Source organism: Sphaeramia orbicularis, chromosome 22 (assembly GCF_902148855.1).
Source record: "Sphaeramia orbicularis chromosome 22, fSphaOr1.1, whole genome shotgun sequence".
Lineage (NCBI taxonomy): Eukaryota > Metazoa > Chordata > Actinopteri > Kurtiformes > Apogonidae > Sphaeramia > Sphaeramia orbicularis.
In genome coordinates this window covers 14,507,279-14,531,536 of record NC_043978.1, presented here as the reverse complement: position 1 = coordinate 14,531,536, position 24,258 = coordinate 14,507,279, and the positions used below count along the sequence as shown (strand labels likewise).

Genomic DNA, 24,258 nt, shown 5'->3' with positions numbered 1-24,258 from the left:
CAAACAAAAAATGGCCTTTTTAACAGTATCATGATATATCGTATCATGATCCTAGTATTGTGATTTGTATCGTATCGCTAGATTCTTGCCAATACACAGCCCAACGGTGGATGTTTGGGTCTTTATGGGTTAACAATCAGTGATGTCAAACTCATTTTAGTTCATGTTCCACATACAGACCAATATGATCTAAATTAGATCAGACCAGTAAAATATTAAAATAAAACCTATAAATAATGAACTTCTTCTTTTTATTTTACTGTATCGCATCCAAGAGAGGACTACATTAGAAAACACTGAACAGCATCAGAGCATTTTAATACAAGTCTTCGATTCTGTTTTGTGCTTAATTTTTCATATCCAGCAGTTTTTTTTTCTCCAATTTCTGTTTTTTGTCTCTAATTGCATCCCTGATTCAGCATTTCTCTCAGGATACAGGACTGCTGACCAAGCCTCGCTTTTTGCCTCCAAAGTCCACGTGAAGATGCAGCACAGTCCACTCTGAAAACGTCCCCTCCGCTCTTTTTCTTTCCGAAGTATATTGACAGTCTATCGGCCCAAATAGGACGCTTTGACTCGTACGTTCGCGATAAGAAAAGGCGCCTTGTAATCGGATTGGTTCCTCCGTGCTGTTGAGGGAAGTGTGATTATGTTGTCCACCAGCCCCACACACACTCCGTCGACATCCTGGCTTTTGTAGGTTCGAGCTTCTTACACTTGTCTGTTGAATTGAAACTAGGCCAGTTCGTCTTTGGAATGACAATTACCGTGGACCAAACCCAGGCCCTATTCTGAGGCTGGAGGGATGGGGTGGGGGTGGGGGGCTGGGGGCTGGGGGGGTGGAGGGGGGTGTCGGTGAGGGTATGAAAGGAGCAAAGACGATTGGACGCTGCCAAGATGCTCTGGACGTACAGTAGCTTCCGATGCTCGTTAGCGCAGCCGAGCAGAGGGCCAGACGTCAGGGGGGAGGAGGAAGAGGAGGAGGAGGATGGGGAAGGGGAGGGAGGGGGGCTGGCACAGGCCGGGGCGGGATGTTTAGAGGCAACGTCTATCTTTAACTTGATTTTAGAGGCTCTTTTGATAAAGTGCGGCTCAGTCCCGGCAGAGAATAGTGGCAACAAGCTGGGGAAGCCCCCCCCACTCCCGTCCTCATCCTCTCTCGCTCCTCTTTTCTCCCCTGCTCCTTGATCTCCACCGAGCCATCCCTCTTTTCTCCACATCTCCTCCTGGCAGGCTTCTTCACAACGGTGTGAGGTTGTCAGGCTGGCCCAGATTAGAGTCATTGTCCGGAGGTATTTACATCCGGCCAAACCATATTAAACAGAGATTAGGGGTTTTCACTACACATAGCAAAGAATAAAAAAGAAAAAAAAAAAAAAAAGGGAGGCTAAAAAGAAAAAAGGAGCTTTTCCATTACGAGAAGGATTTACAATTGGCATAGCTGTGAAATGGAGGAAGAGAAATGTGGTCTTTATGGTGTTGGGTTTGGAAGTGGGGGGGGGGGTGGTCGTGGTGGATCCTGTTTTGAAGGTCATGTGATGCTGGCTGGTCCGAGGGGGTGTGGAGTTTGCCAAACGCTTGGCAGTTTGTCAGCATAGGAAGCAGAAGTAAGAGAATCTGTTGGCGGGACGCAGCAAGCAGACGGACCGCTGCGAAGGACATCACGGTCTGGAACAAGCTGTCGGTGTCTGCGAGGACGTGTCTTTAAAATGTCATTCGAATTTGGGTCTTAATTTTGGAGCTTTGACCATTAGCGGGCTCTTTGGAAAGTTGGAAAAAGTCAAAGGAAGTGGGGAAAAAAACTGTCCCCTTTGGTGCTCTCCAGGTTGGAGAGCCAAGGTTTTTATTGTTAACGAAAACTAACGAAATTATGAAAACTAGAATTGAAAAAACATTTTTAACTGAAATAAATAAAAACTATAATTAAAAGAAAAAAATAACTGAAACTGTATTGTGTGCTTATAAAACTAACTAAAACGTATAAAAATTATGGATAAAATTCCCTTTGTTTTCGTCTTTGCCAATGTCGGATTGATATGAAATCGATTTATTTCCCTCAAGTAATTTTAGCTAGCGGCACCGTATGATATTTAACGGTCCGTCACTTCTCGTCACTTGTGGTTTAGAGTCAGCTTTTCGTCCCCACTCTACCTGGAAACATGGAGACTAAAGCTGGGAGAAAGCGGCAGAGTCCTGTACGGGATTTATTTGAATACGACAGTGAAGAAGAGAAAAGATATACAAAAAAACTAAAACTAAACTAAAACTAAGCATTTAGAAAATAACGAAAACTAATAAAAACTAGCAAACCTGCTCTGAAAACTAATTAAAACTTAATTAGAGAAAAAAAAGTCAAAACTAAATAAAACTAAACTATAATGAAAAATCCAAACTATTATAACCTTGTGAAGAACTTATTAATTGCATGTTTTTGAAGAAAAATGAGGCACTGAAATGGATGATAAATGATAGAATATATGGACAAAAGTATTGGGACACTTTGTGTTCAGGTGTTTTGTTGCTAAAAGGGAGGCGGGGCTACAAAACCATGAGCATAAATGTCATGAGCTTATGTTATATTACCATTAATACTGTCACAATAACGCATTTTATTTATTTATTTATTTTGCTTACTTTATCATTTATGCTTACAATCTTCACTTTACTCTCTGACCATACAATAATTGTCTGATTTCCTAAACTTTCACACAGGAAGTAAAATTTGACACAAAAGAACGATTCATTTGACATTTATGGCAACTGACATGAACATTTTTATCAGGATATTTAAAATCAATAAGAATGGGATGTCCGATAAGCTACAAGTGTGATGTGTCCTGATATTTTTGTCCATGTAGTGTATCTTTAAGGATGATAAGTTAAAATAGTCAGTAATTAGGTAATTTTTTTTAAACTGTTCCTCAAAAAAAAAGATAATATCCAATAATCTGAATTTTAGGTTTTATAATGTCAAAATCTGGCTTTGACAGGTCTTTTATGAAGTTGCATTATCTTAATTCTTGCATTGAAGACTGTTCCAGCTCTAATTGCCAGTAACAGATGGTGTTTTGTCCTGTTTTATTTCATCTTAGTTAAGAAATCAGAGATGATCAAACAGAACAAACAGGAAGTGGTTGAATTATTTCACTTTTTGCTGGTTGTAAACGTCTATTGCTGTTTAAGTCAGTACTTAAAATACTTGGGCGCATGCAGGTTTCCTGTCCAATCGCAAATAATGACTTCTCCGTTCATGTTTTTCCTCCAAAAGCAGCTTATTAACGTGTTTCCAGACTTAACCAGTCGAAATGACGACCGAAGCAGCAACACGAAGCATGTATTTGCAGTAAACTAAACCGATAATAGTTCCTTTTTTTTTGTTCTTCTGTGAAATACTGCACACACTCTTTGTATATTAAGTGTTTTCCCGGAAGGAAAACACACAAACCCACATGCGTACACTCGTACTGTACACATCCACATGCCATCCACACATGCCCACCAATTGGCCTCGAGTAATCGCAGAAATGTGGAAAGTATTTGCAGAAAAAGAAGGAGTCCAGTCTCTCTCCGTGGTGGAAGCAAACAACTAATTACCTGCAATAAAAAAGGCCATTTGTCGCTGATTTTTTTTTTTTTTTTTGCCCGTGCTGCAGATGTTGGAAACATGGTCTTGTTGTATTATTAACCCAGTGAAGTGAGGAGGAGGAAAGAAAAGGGAGGTTGATAAAGATAAATGTCTGCCTGAACCATCTGGAATCCATCACTTTCAACAGCAGATATGGTTTAAAACAGTATGTGTTGCCTCTTTTCTAGCAGAGCCAATAAAAAGTACCTGTTAAACTCCACTGAAGACCCACAGCCCTGTAATGTCGTAATGTTTATGATACGTGCAGGTTTGTTTGAGCCTGTGTGGATGCAAAGAACAAGACGTCATTTTGTGGATGTGTAAATAAATCAATCTGGAAAAGCAGCAGGAAGTTTAAAAAATACCTCCTTAACCCATAAAGACCCAGGACTACTTCTGTGTCAGTTCCCAAATGAATTTTTCTCTCTATTTCACCTTTCTTAAGTGATTTATTACCATTTATTTTAATATTGTCCTCTGAATTTTGCATTTTTCCAGTGAAAATCATTTATTTTCCTATGTTTAATTCACTAATCATGTAGATGTTCATAAAACCTCAGAGTAGTCAAAGGTTATTGTATCAAAACAGAAAAAAAAAAATTAAGATAAAGTAACTTAAAAGTGCAATATATCATTATTTTTTCTCTCTATTTCACCTTTCTTAAGTGATTTATTACCATTTATTTTAATATTGTCCTCTGAATTTTGCATTTTTCCAGTGAAAATCATTTATTTTCCTGTTCAATTTACTGATCATGTAGATGTTCATAAAAGCTCAGAGTAAAGTCAAAGGTTATTATATCAAAACAGAAAAAAAATAAGATAAAGTAACTTAAAAGTGCAATATATCATTAATTTTTCTCTGTATTTCACCTTTGTTAAGTGATTTATCACTGTTTATTATAATATTGTCTTCTGAATTTAGCATTTTTCCATTGAAAACCATCTATTTTCCTGTTTTATTCACTGATCATGTAGATGTTCATAAAAGCTCAGAGTAAAGTCAAAGGCTATTATATCAAAACAGAAAAACATTGAAGAAAAAGTGACTTAAAAATACAATATATGATTAATTTTTCTCTCTATTTCACCTTTCTCAAGTGATTTATCAACATTTATTGTAATATTATCCTCTGTATTTTGCACTAATATTTACCTCCGCCAAGGAGGTTATGTTTTTGCCAGGGTTTGTTTGTTTGTTTGTTTGTTTGTCTGTCCGTTAGTGTGCAACATAACTCAAAAAGTTATGGACAGATTTGGATGAAATTTTCAGGGTTTGTTGGAAATGGGATAAGGAAGAAATGATTAAATTTTGGTGGTGATTGGGGGTGGGGGGGCCCATGGGGGGGGCACTGATCTGCCTTGGCGGAGGTCTGCGCTCTCCGAGTGCTTCTAGTTTAATACAAGATATACTAAAACTAATACAAACATACACAATAATACACAATTTATTATATTTTATAGATGACTTCCACCAGCACAGAATTCCTTGTATATGTTTACATATTTGCTGAATAAAGCTGATTCTGATGCTGGATATTTGTGTAATTTTGATTTAATTTGCCGAATATAGATGCATCGTCTTGAAGTCCAAACCCAGAGGTCTTAAACTTAAAGAAATAAACAGAAAAAGAGCAGAAATCTTTGTATTTTTGCATCTGAGAAGAATAGGACCAGAATTTTTTTCTCTATTTATGTTTTCTTAAGTGATTTATCATCATTTATTATAATATTATCCTCTGTATTTTGCACTTTTTCTCTAAAAACCAGGTATTTTCCGATATTTAATTTACTGATCATGTACTTTAATCACCATTCTGATATCACAGTTGAGGGTTATTATATCAAAAACAGAGACAAAGTGAGTTTTTCAGTAAAATCTCTCATTAACTGAACATAAACCCAGTGTTTCCATCCACTGTCATTGATCCAACTCTATAGGTTTTACTGGTGGGTCAATGTTGTAGAATATGACGGTGTTTCCATGGTAACTACGGAGCCTCTGAACATCCAAATGGGTCATATCTGATGACCATGAAAAGATGATAAACTGTATTTTGCACCAATTATTTACATGTATTAATATGATTAATGGATCAACAGGTATTAAACTGTTTAGATCAGTAGATGGTTTGAGTCACCAGTGAGGGTTTGGGTCTTAATGGGTTAAAAAAAAACACTTCTACTGTTATTGAAGAGCCACAGGGGTTGTTGTTTGAACAAATAAAACTTCCTGTATGTTCGTCCCGCGGAGCAGAAAATGGATTCATCAAACAGTCACAACAGCGATGCCATGATTTGTTTGTTTACGACAGATGTGAGAGTCAGAAAATACAGCACCTGAATTACAAACGAGAGGAAAACAGCGACAAATGGGTTCCAGAGGCTGAAAATAGTGTTACTGTTACAGTGAGGGTCCACCGTCATACTGGTTTCACAGTGCAGCGTATACATTAGCTTATCTATAGTGTTGGAAAGAAATGCACCCAAACAGATAACCTAATGGACTGTTTTTATGTCACTTTTTACAAATACTTCCATTAAAAATCCTTCCATTTTTATTCCACTGTCACTGTAACTGATAAAAGTGATGAAAAACTCTATGCTGTGATACTGTGAAACCATTACACAGTTAATGTATTGTCTGTATATGGTTGTATATGTATGTATTATGGCTGTGAAGTTGAAAACAGCTAAGTTAAACTAATCATTATGAGAGAAAGTTGATCAAAAATTAGGTAGATTATCATTACTATTAGATTGTGACTATTATCTGTTGATGATTTGTTGTTTGTTATGTTCTGTATGACAAAATGATAACTAATAAAAACTAAGTGTAAAAAAAAATAGGTAGAATTAATGTATATAATGAGATATGTGGCATCTCAGGGTGACATGATTAAACAATAATAATAATAATAATGATAATAATAATAATAATGATGACGATAATAGTAGCTGAAACATATTAATCCGTACAGTAATTATCTAATGAAGCGATCTGAACTATGTAGTTAAATCCAATTTATTTACATGTATTGATAGGATTAGTGGATAAACAGGTATTAAACAGTTTATCATCTTTTCATGGTCATCAGATATGACCCATTTAGACGTTCAGAGGCTCCGTAGTTACCGTGGAAACACCGTCATCTTCTACAGCATTGAGTCACCAGTAAAACCCATTGAGTTGGATCAATGACAGAGGATGGAAACACTGGGTTTATGTTCAGTTAATGATAGATTTGACTGAAAAAGTCACTTTTTCTTCAGTTTTCTCTGTTTCTGATATAATAACCCCCAACTATAATCTGAGGTTTTATGAACATCGACATGATCAGTACATTAAATATTGGAAAATACTTGATTTTCACTGGAAAAATACAAAATACTGAGGATTCTTTCATAATAAATGGTGCTAAATCAGGAAATGGATTAAGGAAATTAGGAAATGTTAAATATAGAGAAAAACAGAAATAGTGCTGGGGCTTTATGGGTTAAGTTTACACAAATCAAATTTACTGAGTCACATGAACTTTCACAATACACTTGTAAATATTAATTCTTACTCATCATATTTTGGCTCTTACATAGAGAAAAACATATATAGAAGTTACTGTAAAACTAGTTTCAGGTTTCTTATGAAAGGGTCTGAACTATTGTTTAGTTAAATCCAATACCTATTATTTACATGTATTCATAGGATTAGTGGATCAGCAGGTGTTAAACAGTTTATCATCTTTTCATGGTCATCAGATATGACGCATTTGGACGTTCAGAGGCTCCGTAGTTACCGTGGAAACACCGTCATCTTCTACAACATTGATTCACCAGTAAAACCCATGGAGTTAGATCAGTGACAGAGGATGGACACACTGGGTTTATGTTCAGTTATTGAGAGATTTGACTGAAAAAGTAACTTTTTCTTCAGTTTTCTCTTTCTGATAAACTAACCCTAAACTTTTTTAGCTAGGTTTTATGAACATAGACATGATCAGTACATTCAATATTGGAAAATACCTGATTTTCCATTGGAAAAATGCAAAATACAGAGGATTATTTTAATATAAATGGTATTAAATCACTTAGGAAATGTTAAATATAGAGAAAAACAGAAGTAGCGCTAGGGCTTTATGGGTTAAGTTTACACAAATCAAATTTACTGAGTCACATGAACTTTCACAATACACTTGTAAATATTAATTCTTACTCATATTTTGGCTCTTACATCGAGAAAAACATATATGGAAGTTGCTGTAAAACTAGTTCCACGTCTCTTATGAAAGGATCTGAATTATTGTTTAGTTAAATCCAATACCTGTTATTTACATGTATTGATAGGATTAGTGGATCAACAGGTATTAAACAGTTTATCACGTTTTCATGGTCATCAGATATGACCCATTTGGATGTTCAGAGGCTCCGTAGTTACCATGGAAACACCGTCATCTTCTACAACATTGATTCACCAGTAAAACCCATGGAGTTGGATCAATGACAGTGGATGGACACACTGGGTTTATGTTCAGTTAATGAGAAACTTGACTGAAAAAGTCACTTTTTCTTCAGTTTTCTCTTTCTGATAAACTAACCCTAAACATTTTTAGCTAGGTTTTATGAACATCTACATGATCAGTACATTCGATATTGGAAAATACATGATTTTCCACTGGAAAAAATGCAAAATACAGAGGATAATATTAGCATAAATGGTGATAAATCACTTCAGAAAGGTTAAATAGTGAGAGAAATTCATTTGGGAGCTGACACAAAAGTAACACTGAGTCTTTAGAGGTTAAATACACAGACATGAAATCAAAGCATTTGATCAGAGTTGGATCAATGACAGTGGATGGAGATGCTTGGTTTATGTTCAGTTAATGACAGATTTTACTGAAAAGTCACTTATTCTTCAATTTTCTCTGTTTTGGTATAATAATCCTCAACTTTAATCTGAGTTTTAATGAACATGTACACGATCAATAAATTAAATATAGGAAAAAAATCTGATTTTGACTGAAAAAAACACAAAATACTGAAGATAATATTAAAATAAAGGGTGATAAATTACTCAGGAAATGTTAAATATAGAGGAAAAACAGAAGTAGCGCTGGGTCTTTATGGGTTAAATTTACACACATCAACTTCAAATTGACTGAGTCACATGAACTTTCACAATAAACTTGTAAATATGAATTCTTACTTATTATATTTTGGCTCTTACATAGAGAAAAACATATTTGGAAGTTACTGTAAAGTTAGTTCCAGGTCTCTAAGGGTTAAACTCTTCCTTATCACGACTAAAGCGTTCTCTAAAGTGATTTTAAATCCATTACTTCATCTGCGTTCCCTCCTGTGACCTGATACGACAGCAGCCATGGCGACGGCTCCTGGCTCTGGTCTAGAGTCCTTCCTGTTCCTACGAGATCCTTCACTGGGTCCTGCAGTGTGTGTGTGTGTGTGTGTGTGTGTGTGTGTGTGTGTGTGTGAAACAGAGAGGCAGGCGTGGAAAGGCTTCCCACATAAAGGGGCCTTTTTATCCCCGGGGCCGCCGCCTGCCCGCCGGCCCCTGGAGAAGTTTGTAGAGGATAAATAAACCTCTTCAGATGCACAGAAAAGATGGAGTCTGTAAGCGGCGCGTTAACGGACAGCGAGCCGCAGCGTCTCAAAGACACACTTTATATTATTCTGAAGGGCTATTTGTTATGATATTGAGCCGAGGGGGTAAGAAGGGCCAGAAGGGCAGGGGCCTCTTGATTTATGGAGTGACCATCCAGCCTGTTCTGCACACACACATAACACACACAGTTTCCTATTAACAACCACACACACACACACACACACACACACACACACACACACGCATATCCAAACCCACATCCACATTTATGCACACACTCAGAGTACATATCACACATTGCTTCCAGCTGGTCTTAGGTTCCGGAGACAACACCCCCCTCCACACACACACACACACACACACACACACACACACACACACACACATACATACACACACTATGTCAGCTCACACATACTGTACCAAGCAAGAGCACAGTGGGAATGTTAAGATTAAGATTCTTTTATTTTTTTCAGTATATCACACACACACACACACACACACACACACACACACACACACATACACTGAAATGGACCTTCATTTAACCCATCACTAGAACATGCATGAACACACACACACACACACACACACACACAGTTTGTCGTCTTTTCATGGTCATCAGATATGACCTATTTGGATGTTCAGAGGCTTTGTTGTTACCATGGAAACATCATCATCGTCTACAACAGGGGTGTCAAACTCATGTTAGTTCAGGGGCCACATAAAGCCCAATATGACCTGCAGTGGGCTGGCTCATTAAAATAAAAACATAATAATACATAAATAATATCAATTCCAAAATTTGTATGTCTAATTTCTATGTTTTAGAGTGGAAAAAGTAAGATTATATTATCAAAATTTCTACATCTACAAAGTATCTTTTAAAAAAATATGGAAAAACGTGAACCATGACCAAAATGGAATTTATTAAGAAAAAAAGTGCAATTTTAACAATTTATGCCATTATTCGGCCTCCGCTTCTCATTTGTACATGTTCATTACAACGTACAGATCACAGTGGATCTACAAATGCACAAAACATTTAATAAGCTTATTGGTAAAATTACTCTTAAATCTCTTAAGACATTTCAGTTTGTTCCTATTTGTTCAGGTTTTTCCACATTTTTTTGTAAAAGGCTAGTCTGTAAATGTTAACATTTTTGTGTAATTTTACTTTTTTTACACTAAAACAAAAAGAAAAATATGTGGTTTTTGTTATTTCTACTTAATTATGATAGTATTTTACTGGTCTGACCCACTTTAGATGGAATTGAACTAAATTTATTTTGACAACCTTGATTGTTAATATCTTCAGTGTAATTTTTGTATTTCACTAATTCATCCCGCGGGCCGGATTGAACCCTTTGGCGGGCCGGATTTGGCCCCCGGGCCACATGTTTGACACCCCTGGTCTACAACATTGATTCACCACCAGTAAAGCCCATTAACTTTAAGAAATAACTGGACATGTTCAGTTAATGATATATTTTACTGAAAAACTCACTTTTTCTTCTGTTTTTGATCTAATAACCCTCAAATGTCATATCAGAATGGTAATTAAAGTACATGATCAATAAATTACATATAGGGAAATACCTGATTTTTACCAAGAAAGTGCAAAATACAGTGGATTGAAACACCAGTATTTAACCCGTAAAGACCCAAACAGCCACTGGTGACTCATATATTGTTTAATACCTGTTGATCCACTAATTATATCAATACATGTAAATAATTGGTCTAAAATACAGTTTGTTGTCTTTTCACGGTCATCAGATATGACCCATGTGGATGTTCAGAGGCTTTGTAGTTACCGTGGAAACACTGTCATCTTCATGTTCTGTCTGTAATGCACACGTTGACGCAATATTTTGTTAAAATTGCAATTATTTTTCTCAAGAAATTTCAGTTTTTTTCTGTTTGGTCACTTTTTTGTGCAAGGATAGTTTCTTAATGTAAAAATTTTCAGAATTTTTGAGTTATTAAGTTACTCATAAGTTTTTTGTGTTTTTTTTGCACTAAAACAAAGAGGAAAATTGTCATTATGTCACATTTATGTCATTATTTGTAGGTTATTACGATAGTACTAGGGAACCACAAGTCTAGGAACCGAAATTAGTAAATGTGTCGTTCCTGTTTTTAACTTTATTTCCCATCATGCAGCATGGGAATGCACTTCCCGTCAACCATCATGGCCATAGCAACGTGATTATAAGGCTACTGGATTCCAAAATGACTAATATCTATCAACTTGATGAGATATTTAATGGTGAGATGGGACTATTCCTCAATTGTAGGAACCAAATTGGCCAGGTAAAAATGTCTCAGTTTCTTAGAACTGTGCAGATACGACCCATTTGGACGTTCAGAGGCTCCGTAGTTACCGTGGAAACACTGTCATCTTCATGTTCTGTCTGTAATGCACATGTTGACGCAATATTTTGTTAAAATTGCAATTATTTTTCTCAAGAAATTTAAGTTTTTTTCTGTTTGGTCACTTTTTTGTGCAAGGATAGTTTCTTAATGTAAATATTTTCAGAATTTCTGAGTTATTAAGTTACTCATAAGTTTTTTGTGTTTTTTTTGCACTAAAACAAAGAGGAAAATTGTCATTATGTCACATTTATGTCATTATTTGTAGGTTATTACGATAGTACTAGGGAACCACAAGTCTAGGAACCGAAATTAGTAAATGTGTCGTTCCTGTTTTTAACTGTATTTCCCATCATGCAGCATGGGAATGCACTTCCCGTCAACCATCATGGCCATAGCAACGTGATTATAAGGCTACTGGATTCCAAAATGACTAATATCTATCAACTTGACGAGATATTTAATGGTGAGATGGGACTATTCCTCAACTGTAGGAACCAAATTGGCCAGGTAAAAATGTCTCAGTTTCTTAGAACTGTGCAGATACGACCCATTTGGACGTTCAGAGGCTCCGTAGTTACCGTGGAAACACTGTCATCTTCTACAACATTGATTCACCAGCAAAGCCCATGAACTTTAATATATAACTGGATATGTTCAGTTAATGATATATTTTACTGAAAAACTCACTTTTTTCTGTTTTTGGTCTAATAACCCTCAAGTGTCATATCAGAATGGTGATTAAAGTACATGATCAATGAATCAAATATAGGGAAATACCCGATTTTCACTGGAAAACTGCAAAATACAGTGGATTGAAACACCAGTATTTAACCCGTAAAGACCCAAACAGCCACTGGCGACTCAAATATTGTTTAATACCTGTTGATCCACTAATTCTATCAATACATGTAAATAATTGGTGTAAAATACAGTTTGTCGTCCTTTCACGGTCATCAGATATGACCCATGTGGACGTTCAGAAGCTCCGTAGTTACTGTGGAAACACCGTCATCTTCTACAACATTGATTCACCAGTAAAACTCATGGACTTAAATAAATAACAGTGGACATGTTCAGTTATTGATATATTTTACTGGATAAGTCACTTTTTCTTAAGTTTTCTCTGTTTTTGATCTAATAACCCTCAAATATAATATCAGAATAATAAAAAAAAAGATTAAAAAAAATAAATAAAATAAGCAGCAAAAATCAAGTTTCTATAAAAAATCTCCATATAAACGATTGCAAAAGTAAAAACAACACAGATTTTAATATGTGCGACATTAGCCTGGAAGCTATTTTTGTATTTATTCTGAACACTTGGGATATTTTTGTTGTTTTCTGTGCATTGGTTCATCTATTATGATGTTTTAAGTATCGTTTCTGTGGATTTTTAGCTGAAATATTTGCATTTTTGGCATTTTTGACACAAAGAAAATTGCTCTTGTTGGACAGTTTCAGTTCCTGGAAACTAATAAAGCGTTTACACACTCATTAATTGCTCAATCCGTGGTTTAAATAATGAGCTCTGATTAGATAAATCGCAAATTTGTGACTCATTTCTGCACAGAGAAGACAACTTAATCACTGTAATTATTTTCTGCAGTTGAAGTTTGATGAAATGATGTAAAAGAGACGAGTGTGTTGTAAACGTTCGTACATGCTAGTGGGTGTTTGGGCAGACTGGTCCTAGATCAGCGTCCTCACATGCAGTGAAAGGTGATGTTTCGACCACAGCTGGACTCACAACAGCTGGAATTCTCAGCGTCACACTTTAAAGTCCGGTCCTGATAATTAAGAGTTCCTTTCGTTCCGTCTTCACTCAGAGCAGGGGTGTCAAACTCATTTTAGTTCAGGGGCCACATTCAGCTAAATTTGATCTGCAGTGGGCCGAACCAGTAAAATAATAACACAATAATACATAAATAATGTCAACTCCAAACTTTTTTCTATGTTTTAGAGCAAAAAAAGTAAATTTACATAATGAAAAGGTTTACATCTACAAACTATCCTTTCACAAGATGTGAATAACATGAACAAACTGAAAAAATAAATGTAATTTTAATAATTTTCTGCCTCAGTTTATCATTTACACATGTACATTATAACTTACAGATGACAGTGGATCTACAAACACACAAAAACATTTAATAACAGACAGAATATTGTTAAAATTGTACTTGCTTTTCTTAAGACATTTCAGGTTGTTTATATGTGTTCAAGTTATTCACATTTTTTGCGAAACTATGCTTTGTTTTTAGTGTAAATACATGAAAATATTTATGTTTACAAAGAGAAAAATTTGGAGTTGTCATTATTTATATGTTATTATGATAGGATTTGACTGGTCCTGTCCACTTGAGATTGAATTGGCCTGAATGTGGAACCTGAACTAAAAGGATTGTTAATATCTTAGTGTAATTGTTGCATTTCACAAATTCATTTCCAGGGGCCGGAATGGACCCTTTGGCGGGCCAGATTTGGCCCCCGGGCCACATGTTTGACACCTGTGACTCAGAGGCTGGTGTCTTATGGAGGTGATCAAACCTGTGAGCTGACATTACAGGACGGTCACATGAAAGGAAACGGTGGCTGGTCCTGATCTGTCCTGAAGTGACGCCTTTACATCCATTATTATTCACCCCCCCCACCACCACCACACACACACATACACACACACACACACACACACATCTGCATTTCAAAGCACAGATTTGGAAACAGAAGCCGATATTTTGTGATTTAAAGTGACCGAAACAGGAGGCTTTGCTCTTTTGTCTCGCACCGTAGAAATGGAGTTTCTAATGTATGAGGTATATATCTGCGTTTGCCGTTGTTATTTCAGTAAATTGCATTTGTTTAGCCTCTGGCAGCGTAAACATTTGAGCAAAGCAGTGAATGTTCCTCATATCTGCTTCAAAGCAAAAACACTGTTTTTACAGCAGGATTTAATATGTACAAACCTTTATTAAAAACTACTGTAATGCATAATGCATAGTTTTTACTGCTGACTTCAGGAACATCTAAAATGTGTGTGTATATATATTTATGAGTATATATCGGTGTTTTTCAACCTTGGGGTCGGGACCCCATGTAGGGTCACCTGGAATTCAAATGGGGTCGCCTGAAATTTCTAGTAATTGATTTTAAAAAAAAAACGAAAAAAAAAAACTTAGTAATAAAAAATATATGGTGAGTTGACAGAGACAATCCCAATCCATAGCAGGCATGACAAACTGTGCGTCTGAAACTGAAGCACTGTGGTTCTGTTTATCTGTCAAATGTTCATTGTAGTCGGTTTCAGATGCTGCAGCTCTTTCATAATTCATAGTTTGAGTTCTTGTTTGTTCAGTATTAATTGTCAGCCTTGGAAATCCAAGCTGGTCTGACTGAACATATCCAAATTCTCACTTTTTGCAGTAATCTACACCTGGCTTTTCTGCCTCCGTCCATAATAAAATATATTATATAGACTAAATGTTGTCTAAAATTAACGATTGTTTGCAACATACTATAGCAAACTATTACATGATCAAAAATAAATTAATTTTGGCAAAAAAAAGTCACCATTTTAAATGTCTGGGGTCGACAGAAATTTGTAATGTTAAAATGGGGTCACAGGGCCAAAAAAGGTTGGGAACCACTGATATATATGCATATTATTATTAATTACTATTACTTACATACTTACATTACTTATTACGTTTATATATCGTTGTTACAACTACTGTCGCTGTTATCACTTTAATGTACATTTATTTATGTATTTATTATGCATACATACATACATACATACATGAGTAGAAGAGTTGTATATGGTTGTTGTATAAAGAAGAGTATGGTTGCAACTACTATCACTAGTGGCTTTTCCATTGGACATCTGCGCAAAACTTTACTGATATTTTCTAAATGTTGAAAAAAATAGTGCATAATATCTGTTTTTCCATTAAATCACAAATGCAATGATTCGTTTATTTATTATCGCGAGATGACCTGAGAAGTCATTCCACGAACATGGCGACAAACATAAATATCGTGTTGATTTACAGATATATTCATTATTATTATTATATATTACCCCGTACTAAATTAAAAAATGGTTCAGTTTCCTGGTGTGTCCATACATACCACACCATATTTCTTTTAAAACTCTTCTTCTTCGCTTGTTGTAACGTCCATCAACATACATTTTTTTAATTCACCTGACTCTAGTTGTGGAAAAAGGTCTTTCCATTGCAGTTTTGCATGATATACCAATTGCGCTACACCCGAAAAACCACCTCTTGCCAGTACAAAACTTTTAATCAAAAAACGAAAGTTTTAGCGAAATTGTCGTTTTTCCATTAGGCAAATTTTTATGCACAAGTTATATTCACGTAATTTGAGGGTCAATGGAAAAGATATATATATATATATATATATATATATATATATATATATATACACACACACACACACACACACACACACACACGTACATACATCTATATATACATGAGTAGAGGAGTTGTATATAGAGGAGTATTTATGTATTTATATGTGTGTGTGTGTGTGTGTGTGTGTGTGTGCAGTTTAATAATCACAGAATAAAAGTTATAATAAAGTGATAGTAGTAAGTAAGTAATAACAATAATAATAATAATAATAATAATAATAATAATAATTATTATTATTATTATTATTATTATTATTATTATTATTATTATTATTATTGTTATTAGGGGTGTAAGAAAATATCGGTTCTGCAATATATCACAATATTTCATTTCGCAATACTGTATTGATATTAAAAAGTACTGTATCAATATTTTTAGGTATTTATTCAAATGCAGATATTGTGGAGGTTCATTTTAGTTTTTTTTGTTTTTCTTTTTTGTTTATATTTTGTTTATTATTATTTAACACTCTTTTATTAAATAATGTTAGTTACTTTGTTGGGATTGCACTAAAATACTGTTATGACGTTAGTTCTGAACTAATAGAATATGAACATTTGAGCAGGATCTTAAACTGTAATGTCTGTAAAACAGAATTTCAGTTTGAACACAGGGACATTTTGTGATACAGCATTAGATCCTGTTGTGATCAAATAAAAATGTGTTTAGTATTTGTGCATATTTATGGTGTAATTCAATTCTTCCAGGAAATAATCATTTAAAAAAGAAACAAAACCAATAAAAAAAAAACTGCCTTTTTAACCGGATCATGATATATCGTGATATATCGTATCGTGATCCTTGTATTGTGATTTGTATCATATTGCCAGATTCTTGCCAATACACACCCTTAATAAAAATGATAATAACAATAATCAGTGATAAGAGAACTAAATTAACTACATGAAAACAAACATTGCACTCTGGAATAAACATTAAATAAACATCATGAACAGCATTGCAACTCAGAAGTGCCATTGAGTAGAGATCGACCAGAAAACCAAACTTTACACAGTTAATCAGTGCTTTTAAAACCAAAAACGTGCCTTATACAAAGAAATGTTTCCAGTCGAGCCTCGGCGTCGCAGTTCATTCAGAGAAACAGTGTACAGCGGTGCGTTCAGGGTCCATAAAGCCGTAGTGAGCTATGAGTCTCTGGAGATGATTATATCTGCCCTATAAAGCTCAATCCCCCATGTTTAAGAGCTGCAGATATTCTAAGGCCTATTTTCTCCTCCTCTTTCACAGAGGTCATAACTAATACGTGAAGGTACTGAGCCATTCATGCTGCGTCTGGATTTATGCTCTGTGCACCGTCGCCCTAGTGTTTTTCTTCTCCTGAATGGGCCTTTTTGTTTTAAAAAAAAAAAAAAAAAAACGCTGTAAATATCGTTGTCAAAGCTGGGGTCCGCCGCCACGTAAAAGCACACTATTGACTTAACGTCTTCAGTATTTTAGGGGATATAATGAAACAGAGAAAACAATTCACAACTCTTCTACTCAGCTTATTTAAGTTATGGAGCAGAAAATCATAAAGCATGTCTGAAGTATTTGGATTCCTGGCTCATATGTTTTTCATGTATGACTCTCCTCCCACCCACTCAAGTACGGTACTTAACATACATTTCTGCTCCACTGGAGTGTCTTAAAGGATTAGTTTGAATTGTTACACTAAATATGGACAATACGTCATATAGCCCACTGCAAAAAATATGAACCAACCCTTTAATAGTCAAAGATTTAAATCAACCAAGCATTTATTTGGAGATCTAAACATGTATATAGGATTATTATATTGAATATCTTGGAAAATGTTGGAGTTTACTAGACATAACAGCAGCGTGGTGTTAAATATTTCAACATGTAGTTGCCTGTTAGCATAAAAATGTCAAAAATTTAAACTGCACTCACCTCAGAATGTTGTCTGTGTGAATATACTTTATTTAACCAGTTGAAATCCTCATTGAAATTAACCCTTAAAGACCCAGGGCTTCTTTTATGTCAGTTCCCAAATGATTTTTTTTTTCTCTATTTTGAACTTTTCTTAAGTATTGTATCATCATTTATTCTAATATCATGCTCAGAATTTTGAGCGCGTAATGATCTGTTTTCCTACGTTTAATTTACTGATCATGTAGATGTTCATAAAAGCTCAAATTAAAGTGGAGGGTTATTGTATCAAAAGACCCAGTGCTACTTTTTGGTAGTTCCCAAATGAATTTTTCTCTCTTTCTAACCTTTCTTACGTGATTTATCACCATTTATTGTAATTTTCTACTCTGTATTTTGCATTTTTCAGTGCAAATCATGTATTTTCCCCTATATTTCATTAACTGATCTTGTAGATGTTCATGAAAACACAAAGTAAATTCCAAGGTTATTATATAAAAACAGAGGAAACTGAAGAAAAAGTGACTTTTTCATTAAAATATATCATTAACAACATAAAAACAAGTGTCTCCATCCTCTGTCACTGATCCAACTCCATGGGTTTTACTGGCGAATCAATGTTGTAGAAGATGATGGTGTTTCCATGGTAACTATGGAGCCTCTGAACATCCAAATTTTTTATGTAATTGGTCATTTTTATTCATTTTATTTATTATTGTATTTGGTTTTGTTCATTTTGTTCTTTATTTTGTTTATTTTCCTACATTTTGTTGCCTCTTTTATTATTTTTTCTTCTGTTTTGTTCAGTTTGTGGCTTATTATATCCACATAACTTATCGTTTGGTTGCTTTATTACTCAGTTTTGTTCATTTTATTGGCTGTTTTGGTCATTTTGTGAGCTAAAGGGACTCCTTGATCAAGATATATCATGAACTGCGCATAAAAACACGTGTCTCCATCCACTGTCATTGATCCAACTCCATGGGTTTTACTGGTGAATCAATGTTGTAGAAGATGACAGTGTTTCCATGTTCACTACGGAGCCTCTGAACGTCCAAATTTTTGATTGAATTTGTCCTTTTTATTCATTTTTATTTCTATTTTATTTGTTTTCGTTTATTTTGTTCATTATTTCGTGCATTTTTCTTCATTTTGTAGCCTCTTTTATTATTTTTTCTTCCATTTTGTTCAATTTGTAGCTTACTATATCCACGTAACTTATCATTTTGTCGCTTTAGTATTCAGTTTTGTTCATTTTATTGGCTGTTTTGGTCATTTTGTGAGCTAAAGTGACTCCTTGATCAAGATATATCATGAACTGCGCATTAACACAAGTGTCTCCATCCACTGTCATTGATCCAACTCCATGGGTTTTACTGGTGAATCCATGTTGCAGAAGATGACGGTGTGTTCACGGTAACTATGGAGCCTCTGAACGTCCAAATGGGTCATATCTGATGACCATGAAAAGATGACAAACTGTATTTTACACCAATTTTTTACATATATTGATGGGTTTAGTGGATCAACAGGTATTAAACTTTTTATATCAGTAGATGCTTTTGGTCGCCGGTGGATGTTTGAGTCTTTATGGGTTAAAGTATGTCCTCCTAAGACACATACAATAGAAACAGGAGCTCCACGTGTGTCTTATTTATAATGAAGGTTTCTTTATTTGGGATAAATAACAGCAAAAACAATATAGGAAACAGAAAGTAACATTGATATCGGCCAAAATGTCATTTTAATACCAGTTTTGGCCAAAATGTTTGCAATCAGTGCAGTTATTTTAGATGTTAGTTTAACTTCCAACACAGTACAGGGTGAGTCAGAAAAAATGCTCTTTTCATGTAAAGAAATTGTACCACTGAAATGGAAATGCTTATTTTTCTTTTGATTATACAGTCATATTGATGTGGTTATTGAGCATGTCTGGCGATGGAATCATTGATTTATGGTATAGCATAACAAAGGGAATGTCCATTGTTTATTGTGCACCGAAATATCTGCCAACACAGTTTATGCCACCGTGAATGAAATTGAAATCGTCAACCATTACAGCATGTTTACTCGCCATCAAAATGTTTTGTCTCAACGAAGTCGTCCGGCACGACCTTCAACCTGGCTACCATTCAGATTGATGCAAATCTGTGCTCGTTGTCGCATCTCTAACACAGCTCTTCTCGCCATTCGTGTTCGTCGTAGGGCTTGGATTTCAGCCGTGATGCGATTTCAGAGTTCCTGAAGAGTTTGTGGAACAGTCTGATACACACGGTTTTTAAGATACCCCCACAAGAAAAAATCAAGGGGGGTCAAGTCCGGGGATCTAGGTGGCCACTCTCTCTCCTGACCCAAACAGACAACTCGATGAGGAAATAATACCTGCAATCGCTGTGGTCTTGCCATGATGAAAACTCCCTGGGCACTGTCATGTAGGCCTATGTCCTGAGTGTGAAAGCAAAGCCCCGACTCCTGTAATTGTTGTCAATTTCAAGTTTGTTCACTGTGGCATACATTGTGTTGGCAGGTATTTCAGTGCCCAATAAACAATGGACCTTCTCTCTCTTATGCAATGCAATAAATCTATGACTACATCACCAGACATGCTCAATAACCACATCAATATGACTGTATGGTCAAAAGAAAAATCAGTGTTTCTGTTTTAGCAGTACAATTTCTTTAAATGGAAAGAGCGTTTTTTCTGACTCACCCTGTAGTTTGGTTTTAAAGTACTTGCTCCTTAGACACATATAGTAGAAACAGGAGCTCCATGTGTCTCCATGTGTCTCTGTGGTTCTTATATTAAAATAGCCCGTCCATAACTCACACCTCCTATTATCCACGCTCGTCTCCTCTGGACTTCAGCCTTTCCTCTGCTGTTTCCACGCTGACATTCTGCCAATCACACAGGTTCACGTTCGCCTCTTGTCAGCGAGGCTGTGCAACACCGCTGCCCTTTCAGCGGGTCAATAGTGGGTGTATTTGCTATCATAAATCACACTCTTAACACACCTCATTCAGTCTTTCCCATGGATGGGTGTGCATTTGTGTGTGTGTGTGTGTGTGTGTGTGTGTGTGTGTGTGTGTGTAGTCAACTGTTGCCCCAGCCCGTTGGAAGTATTTCACAGCGGGTGTTTGTATGTATAGAGTGTATATTTACTTCCATTTCCTGTAGATTTGTACATATGCACGTGTTGTATTTTTTTCTGCTTTATTACTGTATTCTATTTGTGTTATTTATTGTTTTTATTTCTTCATACTTACTTTCCCTTTTTTTTTTTTTTTTGCTTTTTACCTCCACCAAGGAGGTTATGTTTTCATCAAGGTTTGTCTGTTTGTCTGTTAGCAAGATAACTCAAAGTTAAGGACGGATTTGGATGAAATTTTCAGGAAATGTTGATACTGGCACAAGAAACAAATGATTAAATTTTGGTGGTGATTGGGGCGGGGCGGGGGGGCTGATTTGCTGATCTTGGTGGAGGTCTGCGCTCTCCAACTGCTTTTCTAGTTATCTATGATTTTAATGTAATTTTTTTTTTTTTTTTTTTTGAGTTTTTGTTTTTTTCCACGTGGCTTTGATGCACAATGAAAAACAGTTATAGACATTTTGTAAGTTTCAAAGGCATTTTTAGAGTCAATTTGAGTTTGGGGTTAATTGAGTTGGATCTGTGAGCATTTAGTGTAAACATAAAACATATTTTGGTTCAGAAATGTTTGCATTATGTCAGTTCAAAACTAAAGTCTTAATATTATAATAAAGTTGAAAAAATATTAATAAAGTTGTATTTCTACAAGTAATAAATCATATACATTTATGAAAAAAACAAAACAGTTAAACATCATTTTAAACTATGAATATGTTTTCAACTTTACCAAAGACCTGGTGTTTAGTTATTTGGCAAACTTAGTCTTACATGCAAACTTTCCATCGGGGTGTCTGTTTGTTTTTTTGTCTGTCTGTTAGCAAGATAACTCTAAAAATTTTGAAAGGATTTTGATTAAATTTTCAGTAAATGTCAATTCTGGCACAAGGAACAAATGATTCAGTTTTGGTGGTGATGGGGGGGGGGGTGATCTGCCTTTTCTAGTTTGCTAGTGTTTTTCAAGACTGCTTTTGTATGCAACTGAGCTATTGCAACCTAGTACAGGGTCTTAAAAAGTCTTAAAAGTCTTGAATTTACAAATCTGCATGTAATACTTTAAAAAGTCTTTAAAATGTATTAATTTTGATATGCTAGGTCTTAATAAGTTATGTTGCCATAAACTTGTTCACTGTATTGTGTTTGAATGTGTCTGGGAAATGTCCAAACTGCAAAGAAACTAACATTAGTCGACTCAGTTCCACCCATGCCAGTGACTTTATTTTGGTAAATTGTGATATTTTTTCCACCTGTTTTTAAATTGACGTTATTCTCCTAATATTATGACTTAATGCTCATAAAATTATGTCACTTTTTCTATTCAATTTTATTCTTATAAAATTGCGGATTTTATCTCAATATTTTACAACTTTATTAGTGTAAAATTATGACTCATTTTGTATTTTCACTTCATTCTCGTAAAATTACGGGTTTTATCTTGATATTTTGCGACTTTATTCTAGTAAATTATATTTTTCTCACCTGTTTTGAAATTATGACGTTATTCTCCAAACATTATGGCTTTATTCTCGAAATATTATAACTTTATTCTCGTAAAATTATGTCATTTTTTTTTCTATTCGACTTTATTCTCATAAAATTCTGGGTTTTATCTTGATATTCTACGACTTTATTCAGGTAATTTATGATATTTTTCCCACCTGATTTTTAAATTACGACGTTATTCTCCTAACATTATGGCTTTATTCTCAAAATACGATGACTTTAATCTCATAAAAGTACATTATTTTCGTTAAACTGTGAGTTTTCCTTAAACTATGGCTTTATTCTTGAAATATTACAACTTTATTCTCGTAAAATTATGCCACTTTTTCTATTCAACTTTATTCTCATAAAATTATGGGTTTTATCTTGATATTTTGAGACTTTATTAGCGTAAAATTATGACTCTTTTTGTATTCGACTTCATTCTCTTAAATTTTCAGGTTTATGTTTATATTTTACGACTTTATTCTCGTAGTGATAGGTGTTTTTACTTTTTTACGTGGCCCTAATACACCGTCGTACTCCAGGATTGAATGTGTGTGCGTTTCTTTGCGTCCTCTGTCTTTCCCTGATGCGTCATTGCGTCCTGGATGAGCCGACATAAGGACACCCTCTGTTTACGAACCCAGACGTGTCCCTCCATCCTCCGCGGAGGTCGGCATCCTTAGCGAGGCCAGTAAACATGTTGATTTTTCCCTGGCTTCAACCACGGAACTCCAGGAGTAAATGAGCTGGTATTTGACAGGGAAGGGTGCAGGAGGAGGAGGAGGAGGAGGTGGGGGTGTGGGAGGGGGGTTGATTTCCACACAACCCAGATCTGTCTTCTTCCTGACGCTGGAATAAGACATCGCATTTTTCTGATTTCCAGAGGCAGATTAGCTGATGGTGGTTAACTCTGCATCACTGCGTCTTTGTTTCCAAAAAAGGGGGAGGGGCCTTTTCTTATATGGGCCGGTTTAGTCTCTTAATTGCATTTTGGAAAAAGAAGGAGGGTGTTTATGTCAAATCTTAAACTCATAGTTATTAGAATTTTTTTTTTTTTTTTTAATATGCACCTAGGGAGAAAAACCTGCTTCTGATTTGAACAGTTGTCGCCGGGTTTAACTCTCCTGCTCTGCCTCGTTTTCCCTCAGTGTTTCTAAAAGTATGTGTTGATCTTAGCTCTGGTGTGAATCTCACTGTGGATTACTGTGTATTTTTAATTATTTCTCATTTAACTCAACAGTTATATGTTGTAAGTCCCCACAGCGGTCACTTTAATAAACTGTTAACATTCACCATTGATATCCATAATTGCACAAGAAATTGCGCTATAGTGTATATAAGCACATACTGTGTCCTTATGTTTATAGAGTTTATACATATATAGAGTTTAATCTTTTTTTTTTTCTTCTTCTTTTACTTTTCTTACATTTTTAGGTCAAGGTCAACTTTATTTATATTTTTTATTCATTTTTTTTAACCTTATTTATAGAACTTTTCAACATGTACAAAACTTTTCAACATTTATAGAACTTTCCAACATTTAACAAATATAACATTTATAATTTCAAGTCATGTGTTCATAGTACAAAGATTGACACCAGACATAAGGTCAAGTTTATTTTCTATAACAAATTAACAAAAGCATAAAGTGCTCAAAGTGCAAAAGATGTAGGTAAA

At 35.2% G+C, this 24,258-nt stretch overlaps 1 protein-coding gene and 1 long non-coding RNA gene across 7 annotated transcripts in view; one reads left to right on the top strand and one right to left on the bottom strand.

The window, feature by feature from the left end:
- Positions 1-24,258, top strand: part of fgfr3 (fibroblast growth factor receptor 3) — a 205,133-nt gene that overhangs the window by 57,684 nt on the left and 123,191 nt on the right. The gene's annotated exons all lie outside the window — the stretch shown is intronic.
- On the bottom strand, positions 4,037-24,185 carry LOC115413710 (uncharacterized). The gene is made up of 3 exons (XR_003934507.1): positions 24,101-24,185; positions 10,120-10,126; positions 4,037-4,047 (listed from the first exon to the last, which is right to left on the bottom strand). It is a non-coding gene; the product is annotated as an uncharacterized LOC115413710 (long non-coding RNA).